This window comes from Sorghum bicolor, chromosome 4, assembly GCF_000003195.3.
Source record: "Sorghum bicolor cultivar BTx623 chromosome 4, Sorghum_bicolor_NCBIv3, whole genome shotgun sequence".
Classification (NCBI taxonomy): Eukaryota; Viridiplantae; Streptophyta; class Magnoliopsida; order Poales; family Poaceae; genus Sorghum; species Sorghum bicolor.
In genome coordinates this window covers 53,105,350-53,129,312 of record NC_012873.2, presented here as the reverse complement: position 1 = coordinate 53,129,312, position 23,963 = coordinate 53,105,350, and the positions used below count along the sequence as shown (strand labels likewise).

The 23,963-nt window shown below is 43.5% G+C and overlaps 1 long non-coding RNA gene across 1 annotated transcript; it reads left to right on the top strand.

The window, feature by feature from the left end:
* Positions 4,189 to 7,752, top strand: LOC8064281. Its single transcript, XR_002452773.1, has 6 exons — positions 4,189 to 4,270; positions 4,991 to 5,353; positions 6,144 to 6,802; positions 6,892 to 7,045; positions 7,131 to 7,266; positions 7,353 to 7,752. It is a non-coding gene; the product is annotated as an uncharacterized LOC8064281 (long non-coding RNA).

Below are 23,963 nucleotides of genomic sequence, written 5' to 3'. Positions count from 1 at the left end.
TGTCGTGCGAACAGTTAACATATCTATCTGAACAACCTCGATTTTTACGCGTACGGCAGAGAGATATGTCTGAAATGCCCTCACTCGGCTCAACCTATAAATACATCTCTTTTAGGCACTCATCTTCTACCTCGCCATCCTCCATCTCCAAGACCTACTCCCTGTGCGGCGGTTTTGACGAGCAAGCACACGTCTTCAACCAGCGAGAATCCTCCTTGGCATAGTCTCCGAGCTCTCGGCCTCATCCTCGTTCTGTCTAGAAGAAATGGCGATCAACTTCAATGTTCCTGAGGTCAATCCTGTATTCATCCCCTTTTTACTGCAGTTTCCTGTTATTCTCGCAAGTTCATATACTCAGCAATTTTCCTTTTTTTTCTTTTGCTTCTTTGATCCCTCAAACTTAGGAACTGAGCGATAAAATAGTTATCCCAACTGACCAACCCCACATCCAATGCTTGGGCCCGATGGGCAACTCGGATCCAACCGATCTGATAAACGCAAAAACCAACAAAATCCCATTTAGAGCTGAGAACTTTTTCCTAAATCTGTGGAAAGACACTTTTCGATCCTGGCAAAAAACCACCAAAGGATGGAAAAAATGGTTTCTGAGGGTTGGTGGAGCTAATGAGGTATACTGGGCAGAACGCAAGCTGGATCAGTGCATCAGGCTCTCCATTGCCGATATGGAGAAGAATGAGTCGATGATGATAGCAACTACTTATTTTTGGTCAAATACCTTCAATGCTTTTATGTTCGGTCACGACCCAGCTGCCCCTTCCCTTGCCGATGTGTACATGCTTACGAGCTTGGACATCTCAACTGGCGATGACGGTAGGCTTTTCTACAGAAAGTCCAATTACAAAGTAGACACTCGTAACATCGGCGGCTCGACAGGGTATGTCCAGAAAAATCAGCAAACCGGATCGGTCAGCTAGAGAGAACACGCTATCTTCTTGAATATGTGGCTGGACAAATTTATGCTGGACAAATTTATTTTCTGTGGCCGATCGGTAGAGCCCACCTATGTTTACCTCGCAGCAGTTGAGTCACTAGCCAATGGTTCCAGATTCCCTCTTGGCTGATACGTCCTAAGCTCCACGTATCATCTCCTCCACCAAGTAGCTGAGAAACTCCTGCTTGGCGAACCCATCGGCAATCTAGGAGGCCCATGGTGGTTCATCAAGATGTGGCTAAACGCCCATATGCACAAGCATCTGTAGTGGAATTTCTTTACTCAACAATTCCCTCGAGACATCGCCGAAGATTACGAGCTGGCAGATGAGGAATCGGCAACCCGCTCGCCCCTCAACTTTAGCGAAGCAATCATAGTCCTTCCTGGGACAGAAGCAAATGAAAACCAGATCTGCAGATTCTTCTAGACTCTCTACAACGGTCTCTCTCATGAGCACTGGGCCTGGATGCCCTGTATTGACGAGGACTCCAGATTCCCCCTCATCTTCCATCCTACCGATGAGGCGCTGAATAAAGATAATGACTTGATGATGGCCATCATTACTCCCCGGGCGATCCCATTGAACACATTCGGTAGTGGGAAAAATACCAGTGCCACTTATGAATTTTACAACCCATCAGCATTAGCTCGTCAATTGGCCTTCGGTCAACTACCGATTAAGCTTTGCTATGCCGATGTGATCAAGCCAAGGGAAACAATCACCAGTGGTCTTGACTGGATCAGAGTAGCTCAACTCCCTCCTGATGCCGATACTGCAGACATCGATTTGTCCACCTAGGTACTAGCCTCCTTCATTACTGAGTCTTATAAGTCATGGTGGCAAGAATGGAAAGGGCAATTGTTTGCAGCATCGGCTCATACATATCGGCACATGATCGACTCCGAGCACGATATCCCTGATGATGTGGTAAGCATCTTCCCAACACTTAGTCTTCTCTTTAATTTTAATTTTATTGGCAACTGACCTTTTTATTTGATAGGTCGATAACCCAGTACAACGATGAGCAAAAGTGGGCGGTCGTTCGATCTTCGACCAATGTCCCCGATCTCTCTGATCGGCCATAATGCTCCTAGCTTGGCAGCCCTGATGCATCGGGGAATTCGCTCGAAGAAGACCACTACCAAGCGCCCGAAGGCCACTCCATCAGTTGTTGCTGCTACCCTTGTGCAGGCGTTTAAGGTAACAATCTTAATTACAACCTCAATCTATACTCATACCATCTTTTCAGGGCATATCGGCCGCTACTGAAACATCATCGGTAACTTTCCCTGTATCAATCATTACGATTCTTGATGAACCTTTAGAGATGTGTCCCTGTTCTTATTTAACTTTGCAAAACATCATGTTCTATATTTGTCTTGCAGCAACAAACCGATGCATCGGCAAGAGCTCAGGATGTCCAACCATCGGGTTCCAATGCCCCCCAGCCAACAGCCACCAGGGCCCAAGCCAAATGCAAAACCACAGAAGATACCAAGGCCTAGTCAAAGCTCCAGAAAGTTGTACCACCTTCTCCCCCTCAACCAGCACCTCAGAGTCAAGCCAAATCGGCCGATGCACCCGAACAAACAGTTGATCCAACCAATCAGGGCACGTCATCGGCCATCGCTTCTGAGCAGAATACCACCATTCTTACACAAGGTATATCATCGGTTATCATATCTCAAGAATTTTCATCTGATGACTGTTTGTAGCATTAACCGATTTCACAGCTGAAGACATTCCATCGGTAGACCCAGCCGATCAAGGCATAATTCAAATTATCTCTTCCAGTGAAAGGCAAGAAATAGCCCTGAAACAAGTAAGCCATCTGGTTTGACCGATCTGCATTATCCACACTTGCCTCCGACTAACTCATCTCCTCTCTATTTTTCAGGAACAAGACTCCCCTGATAGCTTATTCTCTTTTGTCATCGACATCTCTGATGATGAAGGAGAAGAAGCAAGCTCCTCACTGGCGCTCGAGGCCATATCGGTGGAGGTAAGATCAAAGCTGGAAGACCTGTTAAACTTGCTGCAACAAAACACAACTTAGCTAGTGGACAATTCGGATCCAGCAAAAACCATCTTCAAAGCAGTCCGCGGTCAAGTCCCTGCCGATGTTAAGGAAGCGCTTTTTCAAGCTACCCATCTGGAGAGTCGCCAACTTCAATATCAAAAGGCCACTCAATGCCTTGCCGACAGAGCTGCCCAACCTCAACTCAAAGAAGAGATGCTACAAGTGAAGTCCGTTGCCGATGAGAAGCACAAAAGCATCGGCAATTTGCAAGTTTCAAGCGCCGAATTAAAGCAAAAGATGACAGATCTATTGGCAAAGAGAGAAGCTCTGCTAGCTGAACTCAAGCAAGTCGAAGAAACACTGACTCGGGCTAAGCAAGAAGAAAACCAGCTGCCCAATATGATCAAGGGCCTTCAGCAAGAAAGGGACGTTCAAGCCCGCAAAGCCCTGCTAATGAAGACAAAAGCTCAAGCCAGTGGAGGGCTCCGCCGATGAAGATACCAAGGAGATAGAGGAAGCCAACCAAATTCGCCTGCGTGCGATATCGGCTATCCAGTCTTTGCTAAGCTTGTAAATTTCTTCATCGGCAGTATGTTGCACCAGTACTTCTATAAACACTAATATTTTGTTCAGCCGATAGGATTGTTATCGGCACTTAAACTTTCACGCGTCAACCCAAATACTCGGGTAGTACTTCTTTAAATACTTTCCATTTATCGCTCTAGGAAATTCAACCCCTTCGAGGGTTTCCAATATATATGCATTGCTAGGAGCAGACCGATTTATCCGATAGAGACCTTCCCAATTAGGAGACCATTTACCAAACTTTGAACTTTTAGTCCCAATTGGTGAAATCAACTTCCAAACTAACTCTCCATCAACAAATTCTTTGGTTTTTACCTTTTTATCATACCACTTGGCTACTCTCTTCTTATTTTCCTCAATACTAAGCAAAGCTTTCAACCGATGACCTGCTAAATCTTCCAACTCACTCTTCATTAGAATGTTATAATCATCAGCAGTCAACTACAATTTAAATGTAGCTTGCTTTTTCCACTAAATATATGCAGCTTTTGAAATAAATCTCAGAACGTATTAAAAATCAATCTGTTTTTTATGAAACTAGAGGGAAAAAATCAATTTGTTCGCTTGCCAAGTCAGAAAAATCAGCCAATAAATACGATTGCCTTGGACTCTTGGAGACGGCCCGACCCCGTCCTCCCCGGGCGGCGACGTTGCGGCAGCGTCCTTCGAGTATCCGCGCGCCGAGCCCGTCGCCGGCAATTGTACCCTCGAGGTATGCCTACCCATTCTATCTTCCTTCTTGCTGTTTAAGACCGAGCACCCAACCTAATTTGTAAGCTACTTGTGTTCTTAGGGTCTGGCCGGCTGGCCCCAATTAAAGTATACACATATGCATATTGCCAACTAACTTTGAAGTTTAGCAAAACGTTATCGGGTTTATATGTCCGGTACTGAGTGTCCGCGCCGGTCTCATATGAGATACGACCACCTATTGAATCAGTTATTTAGTTCAAGTAGTACTCCGTCCCAACTCCCAAATTACAAGACGTTTTGGCTTTTGTGGATCATAGCTTTTACTATAAATCTAGACATAACATATATCTAGATGACTAGAGATGCCTAAAATCTAGAAAAGTCAAAATATCTTATAATTTTGAGTGAAGGGAGTACTATACTCTGATACTTTTAGTACCGTAATCTCAGGTCTAGCAATGTTTCATGAGCTCTCAGCAAAAGACAATAATAGATAGAAAATGCACGCATACCTGTGAATGTTGGAAGCATTGTAATTGCTTAAAGTAACCATTTATACTTCATATGAGTTTTTTTTAGAATACAACTTGCATTTGAGTTGCTTCAGATAAAATAAAATATTGCAGTCTGCAGATAAGGCAAACCAGGATGAAAGTTTAGATCAAGAAGATATCAATTACAGAAGGGTGTTGTATTTGCAGTCATGTAATTATGATTTTTTTTATATTTCTTTTGCCAGGAGTATCTTGGTTAACTAACAGAAAATGATAGATTGGTCCAAGCTCTATTTAGTCACAAGATTCTTCCCAGAGGTGCAGCATGCTGATCAGCTGACTCCTAATCATCAAAAAGTGATCTACACGGCCATCTCGCTTTTCATCTTTTTGACTGCCAGCCATCTCCTAGTGTATGGGACAATCCCAGTCCAACTAGTCAACGTGCCTGATCCATCATACTGGGGGCATCCATTTTTTGCACCAAATGGTTCTCTTCTGGCACTTGGCATCGGTCCCATTCTACTATCTGAAATTGTCACACAGATATTGGTGACGTCAAATGATATGAACGTGGACAGCAATGCACCCGAGGCTCGTACACTTCTGTAAGTGCTAATTCTCCCCAATTCAAAGTAATCTAGCTGAAACATAAGTTCTGGTAAAATGATTGGAATGGTGATACTCATAATGTTATGCTATGATACGTTTTAAGGCATCATGTCATTTATAAACAAAAGAGTATCTGTTTCCAAATAATTGTCAGTTTTGTCATTCTTGACTAAACACGCATAGCTACATAAATAATTAGCCGATCATTCTTTGAATAACTATATGACCAAAGTTCTCTTCTATATAAAATTGGAAAGCAAGGCATGATGATTTTTTTGGTCAAGTGTTAGCTTTCCGCTAGATAAGGCAGTGTTAAATAACTTTCTCAAGAATTTGGCCATGTAGGCACCCTAGCTATTATGGTGTAAGAAAAAAATAGACCAGCCTAGGAGGAACTAGGTGATATTTTGTTAAGAAGAAAATGGGCACCTAAATTTGCCTCGATGAGGACTTGTACCTAGGTGATCTGGGCATATATCCACACACACCCTCGACCAATTGATGCGCTAAGAAAAGAAAAATGGGGACTCCATTACTATCCCATCTTTCTGCTTGGGAAAGGAAGTAGCACACACACATAATACAACTATTTAACAGATTAGTTTGGACATGGGTCACCAATTCCATTACCTATGGGCTTGTGGCTGAGAAGCAATATTGTGACTTTGACCACTGTATCAGACTTTTAAATGCTAAGGCATTATGCGCTGAGCTTCTTTTGGGTGGCCTTTTTTCTTACAGATTGTATATTTTAATCTTCTAGTTCTAAACTCTTATGAACTTCAGGAACAGGGTTCAAAAGTTGATGGGGATATTGCTCACCGTCACAGGAGCTGTTACTCGTGTGTTAGGACTTTGTTCTGTTAGCAAACTTGACACTGGCAATGCAGTCTTAATACTTCTTCAAATTATTATCTCTGGTATCATTGTCATTTATCTTGACGATTTCCTAAAAAAGGGATATGGATTGTTATCTGGTATCTCTTGTTCACAGCCGCCACTATTTGGTAAGGGTTTGAAACTAGAGGCATTGTGACAGAGTTAGTTTATCCTTGTAAAATAATACTTCTCCCATTTTCTTGTATAGTGAAAATGTATTGTGGAAAGCCTTTATTAGCCACATGACATCCATTTATCCTAAACAAGGCACTGAATTTGAGGGAGCTGTTCCTGCTTTGGTTCACCTTCTGATTACGAAGAGAGATAAATTTTTTGCAATGCGTGAAGCATTTTATCGTCAAAACCTCCCAAATGTTACCAGCTTACTAGCTACTTGCTTATTTGTTCTAATTGTCGTATCCTTCCAAGGCCTGTCTTTTGTGTTGCCAGTCAGGACGCATATTCCTGGGTTTCAAGTTAACTACCTCATCAAGATCTCCACTATATACTTTGGACCTATAATTTTGCATCGGTTGCTGGTGTCATTTCTTTATAAAATCTCAAAGGTAATTGCCAATATTATTACTTATTACGTCACACTGATATTATTCAGCCTTCCTGTGCAGCATGCTATGTTTTCTGTTTCGGTCTGCAGATGTTTTACATGAAATACGGTGGAAATAGACTATTGAATCTGCTCGGCACATGGAATAGATCCATCCATTCCCGACAATCGTTTTTAGTTGGTGGCATTTTGTACTACATAACAACACCCCCAACATGAGTGCATATACTATGTGGAAACTATGGTAGTCACATTTTTGTGATTAAAATTATTGCTTGATGTAATGAGTTGCCTCTAGCTTTGCCTTACACTCTCCTTCTTTCTTGCAGCCTGGCTAATCTTCACATAGCCTCGTTTCAAGCATTTATATATGTTGCCTGTCTGCTTGGTGCTTGTGTGTATCTCTCAGTATTTTGGATGAGACTTCGTGTGTCTTCAAAAAGATTTTGGAATGGCTTTATCAATGTATGGGTAAAGTTGTGTGCAACATTCTTACTTTCTCCTCTTTCCTTCTTATTTTTATTGTTTACATCGTAATTAATTCAATGCAGGCAGAACAAAGAGTCATTCCTGCCCAGCCTGACTCAATAGCTCCGAACCAATTCGTCAGTCATATTTTGAAGGCAGCTCGTCTCGGTGGTTTCTGTGTTGGTACATTGATAATTTTGGGAGATTTCATTGGCGTGTTTGGTTCTGGGACTGGAATTATGCTAGCTGTGAGTGCTTTATATCCTTACTTTGATGGTAGAGCTGGTGAAGTCGGCGCTTTCGGCTTCTGATGGATTCTCTTCTTCTTAGAACAGGGGACACAGTAATATTAATCTCACTTATCTTTCAAAAAAAAAATATTAACCTCACTTGTGGGGAAAATTATTGAAACATCGTTTGGCTACTACCTACCATTATGAGCATGAACGTTTGCTTTCTTTTCAAGTGTAAATAGTCTGTACAGTCCAATACAACTTTGGTTTACTTTTTTTTTGCAAATATTGTGCAATGATTTGTTTATGAAGTTGATTCTTGTCAGAGAACTTTAACTTTGACCCAGAAGCTTCATTTTTTCTGTAAATGTTGTCAATGCATAGCTGGGCACTGTTGTCAATGTCGATACATCTCTAGATCTATCTATGCATGGAGGATGGTGTCATTTCCATATTATCTTGGATTGCTCAAGTTTCTAACTTAGCTGAAAGTATTATTCGCTAATTTATTATGAGTAGAAAATATTGCTGCCTGACAAAAAAAAAGTATGACTTATAGGACAAACGAACAGAGAGCCTTCAGGTACCGAACTCAATTTCCGTACATATGTGTAAGTGACTGGATCCCATCTGATAGGTACCAATATGAATCGGTACAAGGGTGGTCCGATCTTCATGACACTAGATCAAAATAACAAGGATAACTTACTGCGAACAACGGGTAACTAGCTTTATACCTGACAAAGGTTGGATGCGACCAAGCGACGGGGAGAGAGGCACCGAAACCGCGAAGACTTCGACTCGATCTCCGAACGAACACAGAACCACAGTCCAGAACTAATCCACACAATACAGCGCAGCCGAACGAAAGTCGTAGAGCACGAAGTAGGGGAACAAAGAGGATTCACTTCACAAGTTCAAAAAGAACAAGGAAGAACAAAGGTTGAGTAAGGCACTCAGTAGCGTGGCTGCAATATCATGTAGTTTATCAAATGATTAAAAGGTTCCTAATAGCTTAGAGGTAGAAAATATTTATACTAGGAACAACCCTCCTATATAGGTATGAAAACAAAATAGAGTTTCTGAGGGAAGGCAATGTGAAAGGTCCCCTCGGAATGGATTCCCGAACTGGCTTCGCGTGACTGTTGGCCTCCAGAGCAGTTACCAATAAACTGACCATAACTTTTTATTGGGAAGTCCAAATGATGAACCGTTTCTTGGATTTGAAACTAGACTCAAAGAGCTTTCCAGCAATGTATGCCATCCAGCACGAAACATTGTAGATTGGTACAGTTTTACTCGGCAAGTTGTACCAATATTCTATCACGACAAACTGTTGACCTTCTGAGCAGTCTGTACTAATTCTAGTCTGCAGGCAATATGGAGTATACAAACTGGTCGCCACTAGATTCATTGGAAATTAGACTCGACAAGCTTTCCAACAAGTCCTCATGGGCCTTCATAGCTTTTGTGAGTAAAACGTTATGAAGATATCTTTGCACTGGTCCGTTCTTGACTCCACTGGTCCGTTTTTTACTCTTCTGGTCCGTTTTGCTAGTGTGTCTTTCGAGACTTGCATTGGTCCATTCTTTAGGGTCTGATTCATCCTTCTCTTCTTCTATATACCTAAGTACAATCAAGGTATAATACTTAGGTTGTATATAATTCTCATTAATGTTAAAATAAATCTCACAAAGTAGCGCGTGGATCTCTTGTTGTAGCTTCTTTGCACGACTACGTGTAATTGGTCCATCAATGACTTGGGCTGGTGTTGGTGTAGGTATAACTTGAGTGGTTGTAGCTTAACTTGGAGCTTGTGACATCTTGCTTGCTGACATGGTCATATCATCCTCGAACTCTTGAAAAGGAGTCATCCTCGACTCGTCCAATCCAAAGAAAGGAGATAAATCGGCGACATTGAAGCTTGTACTCACACCATATATACTTGGGAGATCAATTTCATACGCATTGTCATTGATCTTTTTCTCATCCACCTCCACACCTTGACCTGAAACAACAAAGCCAAGAAAGACTACCTTGTCGGTGCAAAATATGCACTTATCAATGTTAGCATACAATTTTTGCTCACGTAGGACAGCAAGCACACTTTGGATATGCTCAACATGTTCATCAAGAGACTTGCTGTAAATTAATATATTATCAAATAAACCACAACAAACTTGCCAATGAAAGATCTAAGCACATTATCATCAATCTCATAAAGGTACTTGGTGCATTAGTCAATCCAAAGGGCATTACCAACCATTCATACAACCCAAACTTAGTTTTAAAAGCTATTTTCCTCTCATCTCCTTCTTTCATTCTTATTTGGTGATAGCCACTTCTCAAGTCAATTTTAGTGGAAATTATTGCACCACTAAGTTCATCAAGCATATCATCAAGTCTAGGAATGGAATGCCTATATCTTACTGTAATGTTATTAATAGCTCTACAGTCAACACATATTCTCCATGAACCATCTTTCTTAGGAACTAAAAGAACAGGTACAACACAAGGTGAAAGACTTTCCTGCACATACCCTTTTCTCATCAATTCTTCCATTTGTTGCTGAATTTCTTTTGTTTCCCCCGGATTGGTGCGGTATGCAGCTCGGTTTGGAAGTAAATCACCAGGAACAAGGTCAATTTGATGTTCAATTCCTCTCTTAGATGGCAGCCCTGGTGGTACCTCCTCTGGAAAGACGTCCTCATATTCCTGTAACACATTAAAAATAACAATTGGCAAAGTAGAGGATAAGTCATTGGTGGAAAGAAAATTTTCCTTCTATAGGAGTACAAAGAATGTGGCATTGGGTTCACTCAATTCTTTTAAATCCCCCTTCCTAGCCATCATAACTAATCCCTCTTTTCTCTTTGTCTTGGTTGTTTGAGACTGTGGGGTTTTATTTGGCTTTGGAAACACTCCCTCACTATTTTTGTGGGTCACTCACAAGTGGTTCTCGCTCTCTCGTTGTTTTCTTTTTAGATCATCCTTCAAAATCTCCTTCGGTCGCAAAGGGAGCAAAGAAATTCGCTCTCCTTTATACATGAAAGCCAGCTTATTGGTTCTTCCAAAGATCTGAACATCACGATCATATAACCATGGTCTTCCTAGTAGCAGTTGACATGTTTGCATAGGCACCACATCACACTCCACATAATTATTATACCTCCCAATAGAGAAAGGGACTGTCGCAACATGGTTCACACACAACGCACCACAATCATTCAGCCACTGCATCTTGTATAGATTAGGATGACGCCTTTATTTTAGCTTCATTCTATCAACCAATTCTTGGCTAGCAATATTGTTGTAGCTGTCATTGTCAATAATCATTCTACACAACTTTTCTTTGATCATGCCTCGAGTGTGGAAAAGATTGTGTCGCTGCCCATTCTCTTCCTTTGCAGCAGTAACACTAAGCACACGAAGAGAAATAAAGCAGTTGTTATTACCTTCATCGGGTCGGATCTCATTTTCATTGCTTTCATAATCCTCATCATAGCTTGGACTTCTTCCTCACGATCACTTTTAGATTTCCATTCACCATTCTCATTCACAATCATGATCCTCCTACCGGGACATTGTGTAGCAATATGTCCACGACCATGGTACTTGTGGCACACAATTTCTCTACTACGTGCAGAGGAAGTAGTAGCTGAAGAAGCAATAGTTGGGGCTGCTGCACTTGTAGTAGGTCACTGCTGATTTGCAGGAGATGATGTTGTAGAAACCACCATCTTTGAAGGAGCATTACATGAAGAGGGCCTAGCTATAGCACCATGGGAACGTCCCCCGCCAAAAGAAGTGTTGGCCTACTGCTTGCACCACGGGGCTGCAATAGAATGACTTGCATAAGATTTTCCACGTGTTTCTTGCTGAATTTTTCTTTCAGTACGCATAGCTTGATCAACAAGGTCTTGCAAAGTATGGTATGGAAACATCTCAACAAAACCAGCAATTTCCTTATTGAGACCACCCAAAAATCTTGCCATTTTTTACTCTGGATCCTCTCTAATTCCAGCCTGCACTAACAGTAGCTCCATCTCCTTATAATACTCATCAACTGATCTTTTTCTTTGCTTCAATATTTGCAACCTATTGTGAAGGTCACGCTGATAGTTTGATGGTACAAATCGCCTTCTGATCACTTGTTTCATCTCTTCCCATGTGTTGATATATTCATGGCCCAACACAAGTTGATTCTCTTGTATCTGATTCCACCAAGTCAGAGCATAACTAGAGAATTCCACTAAAGCAAGATTAACACGCCTCTGGTCAGAGAGATTATGCACTCTGAAAATTTGTTCGCACTGCTCAACCCACTCAAGATATGCATCTGCATCCTCTCTTTCAGTAAATTTTGGGATACTCAACTTGACACGAGCAATATTGTCTGAGTCTTCCCTATTACGATGACCATGATGACGCCCATGTAGCCCATCATATGCAAAGGGATTCTCATCAGACACCTCTTCTTGATGAAAGTTATCAAATTCTTCATCATCAAAATGAACATGATGGCCACGACCACGCCCATGAGCTCGTCCTCCATCTTGGCCATGATGACCAGCCCGCCTACCACCACCACAACCATCTCTAAAACGGTCATGTCCTGCATCAAAATTTTTAGCACCAGATTCATCGTATTGATGTCGAGGAGCCCTCTGCCCATCTGCAGTTATGCGTGCATCAAGCATCCTCTTTATGGCCTGCAAGAGAGAGTCTACCATTTGGCGCAACTCAGCCCGTGCAACAGGGGGTTCTTCTTCTCCATGACGATCACCATGAATACTTGAGTTGGATCCTGTCATGTTAGCACTAAATCAAAATATAGTGGAATGGGTAAATTTGTGGAATCACACAACCTCACCTCTTACTTACCAATGCTCTTTTCTGTTCTCAAGGACAGTGAATTGTGCTAGTGTAGTAGCTCAACAGAAGTGATTTCGAGGTCGCAAGGATTACGAGTCGAATGTCTTAGTTTCAGTTTTTGGTGGAGCTATAGGTGGCTAGACAAGAGAGGCTACAGTACTGAAAATCAAGTGTTTGGATGTGCTCATAAGATATAATGTTGCTGGTATATAAATCACCAAGAATCTGAATATGTAAACTAATTTTTTTAGTGAGCAAACCGCAATACAACCCCTTTTCTCTTCTTCTACTTTTCTGTTCTTTCTCTTTTCTTTTCTCTGAATTTTTTTCTCTGATTTTTTTAACTCTTTTTCTTATACTAATAGGGGTGCGGATAACAAATGAAACACAACACAATATATCTAAAGAGGATGACTAGCAACTTGATGAGCACAACAACACAAAATAATAGTATCGTCAAAGGGCTTTAGGATTTTTTTGTGGCTTTTTCAGTAGACTATAGGTGATGAACAAAACAGTAACAAACGATAAATAAACTAAAGGTAGATATGTGGATGACTGTGAGACCTACCGTGACAACGAAAGCTTTGATACCAGTTGATAGGTACCGATATAAATCAACACAAGGGTGGCCCGATCTTCATGACAGTAGATCAAAATAACAAGGATAACTTGTTGCGAACAGCGGATAACTAGTTTTATACCTGACAAAGGTTGGATGCCACCAAGCGACGGGGAGATAGGCACCCAATCCGCGAAGACTTCGACTCGATCTTCGAACGACCGCAGAACCACAATCCGGAACTAATCCATACAATACGGCGCAGCCGAACGGAAGCCGTAGAGCACGAAATAGGGGAACCTAGAGGATTCTCTTCACATGTTCAGGAAGACAAGAAAGAAAAAGGTTGAGTAAGGCACTCAGCAGCGCGGCTACAATATTATGTAGTTTATCAAATGATCAAAGGTTTTTAATAGCTTAGAGGTAGAGCATATTTATACTAGGAACAACCCTCCTAGATAGGTATAAAAACGAAATAGAGTTTCTGAGGAAAAGCAATATGAAAGATCCCCTCGGAATGGATTCCCGAACTGGCTTCGCGTGACTGTTGGCCTCTAGAGCAGTTTCCAATAAACTGACCATAACTTCTTATTGGGAAGTCCAAATGATGAACCATTTCTTGGGTGTAAAACTAGACTCAAAGGGCTTTCCAGCAATATATGTCATCTAGCATGAAATATTGTAGATTGGTACAGTTTTACTCAGCAAGCTGTACCAATATTCTGTCACGACAGACTGTTGACCTTCTAAGCAGTCTGTACTAATTCTGGTCTGCATGCAATATGAAGTATACAAACTGGTCGCCACTAGATTAATTGGAAAGTAGACTCGACAATCTTTCCAACAAGTTCTCATGGGCCTTCATAGCTTTTGTGAGTAAAAAGTTATGAAGATTTTTTTGCACCGGTCCGTTCTTGACTCCACTGGTCCGTTTTTTACTCTTTTGGTCCGTTTTGCTAGTCTGTCTTCTGAGACTTGCATTGGTCTGTTCTTTAAGGTCTGATTCATCCTTCTCTTCTTCTATATACCTATGTACAATCAAGGTATAATACTTAGGTAGTATATAACTCTCATTAGTGTTAAAATAAATCTCACAAAGTAGTGCGTGAACCTCTTGTTGTAGCTTCTTTGCACGACTACGTGTAATCGGTCCATTAATGACTTGGGCTGGTGTTGGTGTAGGTAAAACTTGAGTGGTTGTAGCTTGACTTGAAGCTTGTGACATTTTGCTTGCTGGCATGGTCATATCACCGTCACTGAAACTGAACGTGTCTGTTGGTTTCACTATTATGTAAAAAATACTTCAGAGATGCGTGTCCAAGCGCATCACAGACTTCTATATGGATATCTGCCATATCGTGTTTTAATAAGGCTTATTACAGACACCAAAAGCATGCATCTGTAATAATCACATCACTACAGACGTGTGTTGCATATACTGCAGTGATTAAATAAATAACACACGCCTCTGATAATTGCTTATCAGCGAGTTTCTAAAAGTGTCTGCGGTAGTTTAGACGCATATACTTTCTATGGGTTTGTAGTAAGGTCAGTCTCAATGGAGTTTCATAAGAGTTTCATGCACATTAAATATGCTGATGTGGCGCTATATTAATGAAGAGAGAGGTGATAAGAGTTTCATGGGAGTAGAGAGAGTTTCATCCCCATGAAACTCCTATGCACTGTTTCCAAAATATTGATGTGTTGGAAACTGTGTCATAAAACTCCCATTGAAGATGGCCTAAGGATACTATACAGATGCCTGGGTAAATGTGTATGCTTGAATGACTATATTATTCTACACGCATCTATAATTGGGATACTACTACAGACGTAGTCGGTAAACGCGCTTGTTTGAATGATCGTCGTAGTGACATGTGTACAATACATGGGTCAGCTTCTCGTTATGGCAGGAATGACTACTTAGGCCAGTCTTAATGGGGGTTCCATTAGAGTTTCATGCACATTAAATATGCTGATGTGGCGCTATATTAATGAAGAGAGAGGTGATAAGAGTTTCATGGGAGTAGAGAGAGTTTCATTCCCATGAAACTCCTATGCACTGTTTCCAAAATATTGATGTGTTGGAAACTGTGTCATAAAACTCCCATTGAGGATGGCCTTACTGCAATTTTAGATATGTCATGTTACATGTACGTATTGCAGTTTTAGTGTCACAGCGGGCCAAACTTGTTTTTTCCTACCCCTCCTAGGCTTGGGTTGGATATTGGCAAAAACACTACACGTACATGAGTTGTGTTCTTATATTGTTTTAGACTTTTAGTATTGTAATTAAGAAAGAAATATATGGGTCAATTTTAGATTACAAAATACTCATTCATCTATCATAGATTTCAAAAAGCACAAATCAGTTGTTTCTCTGCCTCTATTGTAGTCAAGGTACAACATCTTCTTGCACTTGGGGACGATGACAACAACAACCCAATGCCAGCCTAGGTTATGCACAAAAAACACAAATTTCTTGCTGACATATTTTCTTAGGCAAAATTGTAGATACGTCACGCTAAAATCTCTATCAGTACTTATGGTCTTTATTCACAATGGATTTAGATCAAGAAGACGAACTGACAAAAGTATGGTCTGGTAGGTTTGGATATATCATAAAAAGATACTCCCTCTGTTCACAAATAATGCACGTCTCATTTTCTGAGAGGTCAAACTTTCTAAGTTTAACTAAAAATATATCAAATAATATTAATATTTGTATCTACACATAAGTAGATTATGAAAGTATATATTTCATGCTTAATCTAATGATACATATCATATATGATAATTATTAGTATATTTTTGTATATATTTGGTCAAACTTAAAAAAAGTTTGACTCCTCGAAAAATGAAATGTGCATTTATTTATGGATAGAGAGAGTATATATCTTGCTGTTTTTTTTTCATGGACATTGGATAATTATTTGTCTCCTTGCAATGCATGAACATATTTGCTAGTAAATATATAAATTCACGGTTACTTCTGCCTAATGATGGATCGAATTAATTATAGGTAATTATTGCATGACCACTAATTAAGCGATTACCGGAATTAATTAATGCAGGGTAATTACACTAGGCACCTAAATTACGGGAGAAGATTTCCATCCGATCGATCCGACTTTGATTCAGATTGGATCTCGATAAATCTTGAGATTCCCCGCCGGCCAGCAGCAGGACCTGCGGCCGGCCGATATTATATACTCCCGTATATATAAACCTCGTCGTCGTCAACAACGAAACGAAACGAACGCATTTGTTCTTTCTCTAGGCCAGCGGCGCTTTCACCGTTGCACGTACGTAGCATAGCGAGAGCGGGAGGCATGGCGGAGGACGCGGTTGCTGCAAAGAGACGACGACGGTGCACGGGCGGGGGCGGGGACATGGTGGCTTTGCCGGAGCACGTCCTCCAGGAGATCTTGTCCCGCGTGGGCACCGTCAAGGACCTGTTCATGTTCGCCGCGACATGTCGCCGCTGGCTTAGCTGCTTCACCGACCGGACATTCCTCCGGGAGCTCCTGTGTCCAGGCCAGGGCCAGGGCCAGAGCCAGAGCCTCCTTGGCTTCTTCTTGCAGGACGCCAGGCAAGGCGCGACGATGGCGACGACGCGGACGGAAGCGGCGCGGCAGCTGGCCTCGGCCTGCTCCTTCCTGCCGGCGCCTGGGTCGCCTCTCGCGCCTGGCCCCACGGCTCGTGCCCTCACCTCCTCCTTGGTCGCCGACGGCGACGGTGCCTTCGACTACGCCGTGCCCCTGGCGGCGCGCCGTGGCATCGTCCTCATGCAGTGTGTCCCGCGCCGCCGCGACACCCACCTCCTCCTCGGCGTCTGCAACCCCGTCACGGGCGAACGCCACCTCCTCGCACCTTTGCGCAGGAACCCTACTCGCGTCTGCGGCTACGCCATCATCACAGCCGCCGACGCCGACGCCGACGCCGCCGGCCGCTTCACCTTCTCGCAGCTGCTCGTTGCCATCGTACAGCCCTCCGACTGGGTGGTGCACCTCCACTCGTACTCCGCCGCCACGCGCAGCTGGAGCGCGCCGACCGTATGCGTGGTGAACTGCCGCTGCTTCTCCCTGCGGGGCCAGAGATCCGCCGTCGTTCACCAGGGCGCGGCACACTGGCTCTACCACACGAGTGGCCTGTACGACGATGGTGGCCAGCGCGCCCTGCCGGCATCCCGAGATGATGGCAGCCTCTTCATGCTCAGCGTGCAGCTGGGAGGAGGAGCAGCAGCAGCAGGCGGCATCGGCTTTGCCTTTACACGGATCCCGGTCCGCGTGGGAGGCATCAGCACGCTCCTGTGCGTCACCGGAGACGGCAACCTTGCGGTCGTCTGCGGGTATATGTCGCACGTGGCTGTTTCCACTTGTCGTGAGCAACGGCAAGCCGGCGGCGGCGGCGGCGGGCAGGCGTGGGAGCGCACCGCCTTCAAGATACCAGCGGCGGTGCCCTACCCAGACACGGCACCGATGTGGCAGCCCAAGGAGAAGTGGTTTGACTTGACCAGGGGGTCAATGCTCGTGCTCTACAGGAGCAGCGCCGTCTTCATCGTCGACCTTCACAGCAAGACCATGGAAAAGGTCATGGACTGCTTCCTGCCCCTGTTCGCGGATCAAATGAAACGGACGGCTGTGCCCTACGAGATGGACTTGGTTGACTTCTTCATGCTTAAGCTTGGTGGTCTAAGCTCTACACGATCATCAGGATAACAGCATAGTTTTTAGGACCGGACCGGAAATCGAACCGGCGAGGCCGTCGGTTCAATGGTTCAATGGTCCAACCGTTAGGAACCGGTTGAACTGCCGGTTCGATTGTTTGAACCGGACAAATCGAACCGGCCACAAAATAATTGAACCGGTATATATATATATATATGGTAAATTTTTCCTACTCTCTAGGAGTAGTTACTCCCTCTCCTTTGGCACATATGAGAGACGAGATGCCACTAGTTAACGGGTTACAAAAACTTCATCCGTTTACATGATATTTGTATTTGAGAACCAAAAATCGAATGGCATGATAATTGGCGTGGAAAGCAGATCAAGCTCACGCTTGGTTCAGCTTAACACATAGTTCATAATTTCATATTCATAGTTGATAAAAACAGTCACGGGCTCATGGCTAGCAAGGCAGCAACACAACCTCATAGGTTCTTTAATACAAAAAATAACAACATGCATGATGCCGTGATAAACTGGTAACAAAGTTCCAAACAAGTTCATGCTAAAAAGACAATCACGAACACAAACAACAGACATTTCCCTCCCCAAGCCGCCCAGCGCCAAAAGAAGCCCTAAAGATGCAATTTCCATGAATACCCCTGAGTAGACCATGTCGTTCTGAACATCCAGAGGGGTAACTTTGGAAAAACTCAAAACATCACCGGTTCGCATGAAACCGCCCGGTTCACTGGTTTGACCGGAAAACCGGCCGGTTCAACCGGTTTTCACCGGTTCGATTGCATTCCGATCCTCTAAGGTGAACCGGACCGGTGAAGGCTCCGGTTCGGTATTTTACCGGTCGAACCACCGGTCCGGTCCGGTTCGAATAACTCAGGATAACAGTATGTGCTGCTTGGCAACAAGCCGTACATACGTCCTCAGCTGCTTGGCAACAAGCCGTACGTACACCGTTCTACGAACGGAATGTAACAAACACTAGCATATATGTATGCCAATCAGACAACACACACCCGTGATTTAGCAGGCGACAATTTATATGTATGCCAATCAGACAATTTATATCCACACACACTAGCACTATATGTATGCCAATCAGAGAGCAAGCGAAATCTGTTTTATATGGTTTAATTTAATTAGCAACATTTCAGCATACGGCAATTCTGATTTAGCAGGGCTACCGTACCGTACTACCACCATTAACATGTTCCGGTGACTCCGTGAGGATACTCCAACATTATTAACATGTGCCCCTGAGGATATCAGAGTAGCACATACAGTACCAACTAGTCTGGATTGTTTCCCTGGAGTGGACGGGAGTTGCGCTGCGGCTGTGGCTGCAATTCTGCAACTTCGTCAAGGTCTTCACTCTCACCACCAGTCCTGGTCCACAAGGGTAAAACTATTAGCAACAATTCTATATGCAACCGATAATACAAAATACCAAATTGTAATAATTTGAGAAGAGAAATCAAATTGACATACTTCTTCAGATGATGACTCCTGTCCTGATGACTCCTCAGGTCCTGAAAAGCTCACACTCTGACCATACTGATCACCCTTGGCCTTCTTACCAGAAGGTGTCTCAGACTGGATTCCTCTCTTCATGTCAGCCTAAATAAAAAAAAGGGTGAGATAATTGCAAAAGAAGAAGAGACTTAGGCCTTGTTTAGTTTGGGAAAAATTTTGGATTTCGCTACTGTAGCACTTTCGTTTGTTTGTGGCAAATATTATCCAATCATAGACTAACTAGCATCAAAAGATTCGTCTCGCGATTTACAGGTAAACTGCGTAATTAGTTTTTGTTTTCGTCTATATTTAATGCTTCATGCATGTGCCGCAAGATTCGATGTGACATGGAATTTTGAAAATTTTTGGGAACTAAACAAGGCCTAAAAGGCAACTGACTGCTGCACACCTTCTTGGATGTAGCATTCTTTTTGTCTTCTAGAGCACTCGTTCCATCATCTTCTGTAAACTCACCGGTGTCACCTTCTGTAAAATACTAAAATTCAGTATTGCAAGCAAAGAATTGAAAACTAAAAGTAAGAGAATGCAATTGGAACGTTCGTGCAAAACAATCATACACCTTTTAATATCTTTGATGGCATATGTAGTTAACGTATGAACTAATTACATAAATAATCCTAAGTTTCATCAATGCAAACTATTGAAATCATTTATGCGGCCAATGAAATGTTACATTGGACCATCCAATATGGTTATATCATTTTGTTTTGAAACATCGATAGCAGTTAAAAAAACTTACAACTAAAAGCATATTTTAAGTCTGCAGTATGCATTACTAGGACTGTCACAAGTGGGTTCAGTAAATAAAGCTGCTAATAAAAAATAATTACAGAGATTGTTTTAATATAACCAGTGTCTAGCCACAAGAACAGTACAAGTATCAATCCTAAAGGGAAAAGACCAAAGAGAATTTTTTTTTATTTTTAGCCCATTTTTAAAACAAATTTCAATTTTAGCCCGGTTTGCAAAGATTTTTCAAATCTAGGCCGTTTGGCCCCGCCACCATGCATGGCGGGGCAAAAACACTGCACCCCGCCATGCATGGTGGCGGGGTTGAAGTGCCACGTGGCGCCTGGGTGGGCGGGGCCTGCTGACGTGGACCCCGCCACACGCCATGGCGGGGTACGTGGACCCCGCCACCGATCATGGCGGTTTGCAACCCCGCCGCGCATCATGGCGGGGTGCACCCTGCAGTGATAAGGCCGCGGTCTCTGTTTCAAACGCGTCCTCCCCCACACCCCGCCGCGCACCTCGCCCTGCGCCCGCGCCGCCACCGCCCCAGCCCCCGCGCCCCGGCCAGCGCCCCCGCCCCCGCGCCCCGGCCAGCGCCCCCGCCCCCGCGCCCCGGCCCCAGCCCCGCTCCCGCCGCCGCGGCGCGCACCCCGCCCCGCGCCCGCAGGCCGCGTCCGCGCCCCGCCCCTTGCCAGCCCGCCGCGGCCGCGGACGTGGCCGCGCCGAGCCGCGCCTGGACGCCCCGCCGGCCGCGGGCTGGTACGGGGGTCCCCCTCGGCTGCCTTGGAGGTCGCCCGGCTCCGTGCCCCATCTCTCCGTTGAGGCCTCCGGTGAAGGTATTTTTTTAAAAATTAAACTATTATTATTAGCTATTTATTATTATTATTTAACAATTATTATTAGTTTTTTAATAGTTTAAATTTTTTAGTTATTTAATATTATTAGAGTTATTAATTTAGGGTTTAGGTTAGTTAGTTATGTAGTAATTACTTAGTAAGTTAGTTAGTTAGTTGATAATTTAGGTTAGTATAGTTGATAATTTAGGTTAGTATAGTTGATAATTTAGGTTAGTATAGTTGATAATTTAGGTTAGTATAGTTGATAATTTAGTTATTTATTATTTGGGTTTAGGGTTTAGTTTGTTAGTTATTACTTAGTATGTACTTAGTTAGTTATTTAAAATTTAGTATATTTGATGATCGGATGTTAAATCGTTTTGTAGATGGATTACGGTGTAAGAGTTTTTTACAGAGGAAGTGTTAGGAGAGAGGATTGTCAGTTTGAGGATATGTCTGAGGATTTGGAATGGTTTGATGGTCCCCCTAGTTTTAGTGATCTATGTGAGCGTTTGAGTTTGAAGTTTGGCGATTCTTTCACACTAAAGGGTAGGTTTGATGTTGGAAAGAATAGGGCACACTATGTGATGATTGAGTTGTGCAACCAAGCTGAGTGGTCCCGATACAATAGGGTCATCCAAGGTTCGAATGTAGGCATGGCTGAGTTGGTGTTGGAGACTGTTGAGAATGAGGAGCCGTCCTTCGACGACGGTGGTGATTGTGGTGTGCAGGTCCAACAAACTATGGAGAGTATGGACTTGGATGGTAATTGGACGCAGGAGCGGGTTCAATCTCCTCCAGTTGGTCAAATAAGAAATGATTTTGATGTAGACGAGTTTGAACAAGAGGAGAATGAGGCGGCAGAGGATGAAATGATTGGTTATGATGTTTGCTCTGATTCTGAGGAATCAGAAAATGAGGAAGTAGGTTCACCTGGCATGTGTGCACCGGTTCGTGGCATGCCCTCAGGAGTTCCGCTTGAGGTACTTCATGCAACGCACACTCACGGCAATTTAGCCACAGGGTATCCAGTTGATGGAGAGGAATACGAAGGATGGGGTCGGGTTCGAGTGGCGGAACCTTACGTTGCACCACCCTCTTATACATCGGCAGAGCTTACACAGCTGAGGGAGGCTGGCTTGCCCTTTACCGGTGTTCCAAATTATATGGATGTCAGCATGTCGCATATGGCGGTTTGTGACACGGGTTTGCAGATTTGTAAGGAATCATTGTACAACCATGAAAATTTAATACTCAGGAAGGGAATGCTTTTCAATACGATGTCTGAGATGAAGTTGTTCCTTCAGGACTATGCTGTGTATCATCATAGGCCGTACACGGTTCGGCATTCCGACAAGGAGGTAAAATTTCAAATAGTATGCAAGGCAGGGTTCCCGTGCACGTGGAAGTTGAATGCACGGAAACGGTCGAGTGATGGGAAGTGGAAGGTAACTTCAGTGGAGCAGCCGCACAGATGCCAGACTAACAAGGGCAAACGGTACCATCCCCAGTTGACGGCTCGATACCTTGCTCGCCGTATATTGGGTCTTGTAGATGCGGACAACGACGTATCGGTGTCTTTCTTGCAGGAGACCATAGCCATTTTGTTGGGTATGAGGTAACATATGGAAAGGCCTGGCGGGCAAAGCAAATTGCCCTGGCAATTCGGTGGGGTAGTTGGGAGGAAGCCTATAACAGGGTTCCACGCATTTTGTGTGCAATGCAACACTTCAACCCTGGCATGAGATGGTTCATATACACAGGAGGGTTTTATCTTCAGAACCCGTTGAGGCATATTCTGTACCGTGTGTTCTGGTATTTTGATCAGTGTAAGCGTGCATTTCAGTATTGCCGGCCAGTTGTTCCAGTTGACGGCACATTCCTCACCGGCAAATACAGAGGTACATTGATGATGGCTGCTGCTGTAGACCCTGAGAATCAAATTGTGCCACTGGCTTTTGCTTTGGCAGAGGGGGAGAACAATGATTCATGGTCATGGTTCATGCGTCTGCTCCGTCTTCACGTCCTTGGTCCTTCTCGCACCATTTGTTTGATATCGGACCATCACATTGGAATTCTTAATGCTGCCGGTGAACACATTGATGGGCACCCACCCCTAGTGCATCGTTGGTGCATGAGGCATTTTGCCGCTAATTTCTGGCGCCGTCAACGGAAGAAGGAGGTGGCAGACAAGTTAAAGGAACTTTGTAATAAACGTACGGAACACCAGTTTAAGGAGACAATGGCGGAACTACAAAAGATGATGAACCGAGCGGGCAAGGAATGGTTAGATCAGCAGATGGAAAATAAAGCGAAGTGGGCATTAGCATATGATGAGGGTGGGTTTCGGTATGGCATAATGACAACAAACTCCTCTGAGTCTTTCAATCGTGTGTTCAAAGGCGTTCGATCTCTACCAGTGTCCGGTATTGTTGAGTTCTCTTTTAAGAAGTGCAATGAATATTTTGTTACGCGGTATGGCCTAGCCCTGAGGAATGAAGAGGAGCTTGGAAGAAGGGGGAAGGCTGCACACGAATATTTGCAGGAGGCTGAGGAGTTGTCCAAGCAACAGGTTGGTGAGCCCTATGGACGAGAAAGACTTGTTTTTAGCGTACGAGCTAGAGGGGGCACAAACCTTGGCGGCGAACGATTTGGTGGGCGAACGTACCGTGTGGATCTCGAAAAAGTAGAATGCAGTTGCAACGTACCTCAGATCATGCATGCCCCTTGCTCACACATGATTACGTCTTGTCGGCTTAGAGGTTTTGACCATACAGTTGAACCATACATGTCACCCTTGTATCTCCGTGCCAACACCCTAAATGTTTGGGAGAAGAGTTTCGAGTCGTACCTTGACGAGTCGCAGTGGCCTCCATATTATGGTGAGGACTACGTGCCTTATCCGGATCTAAGAAAGGTAGGGAAGGGAAGGAGGAAGAAGAAGCGACTGAAAGGCGATATGGACAATATGAAAGGTTATGGCGATGACATGTATGGTGGCGGTGACTTCAACGAAGAACGTGCGCAGAACCTATGCAGCATTTGCAAGAAACCTGGTCATAACGCTAGATTTCATAGGAGGGGTAGACAAGAGGTTGTTTATTAATCTTTGTGCTTATCAAAATTCTTAGTAATCATGCATTTATGTTATTTGTCTTCAAATTTACTTGCTTTGTCTTATTACTAATGTTAATAATTGTACTAATGTTGTTTATTTCATTTTTGAAACAGGCGG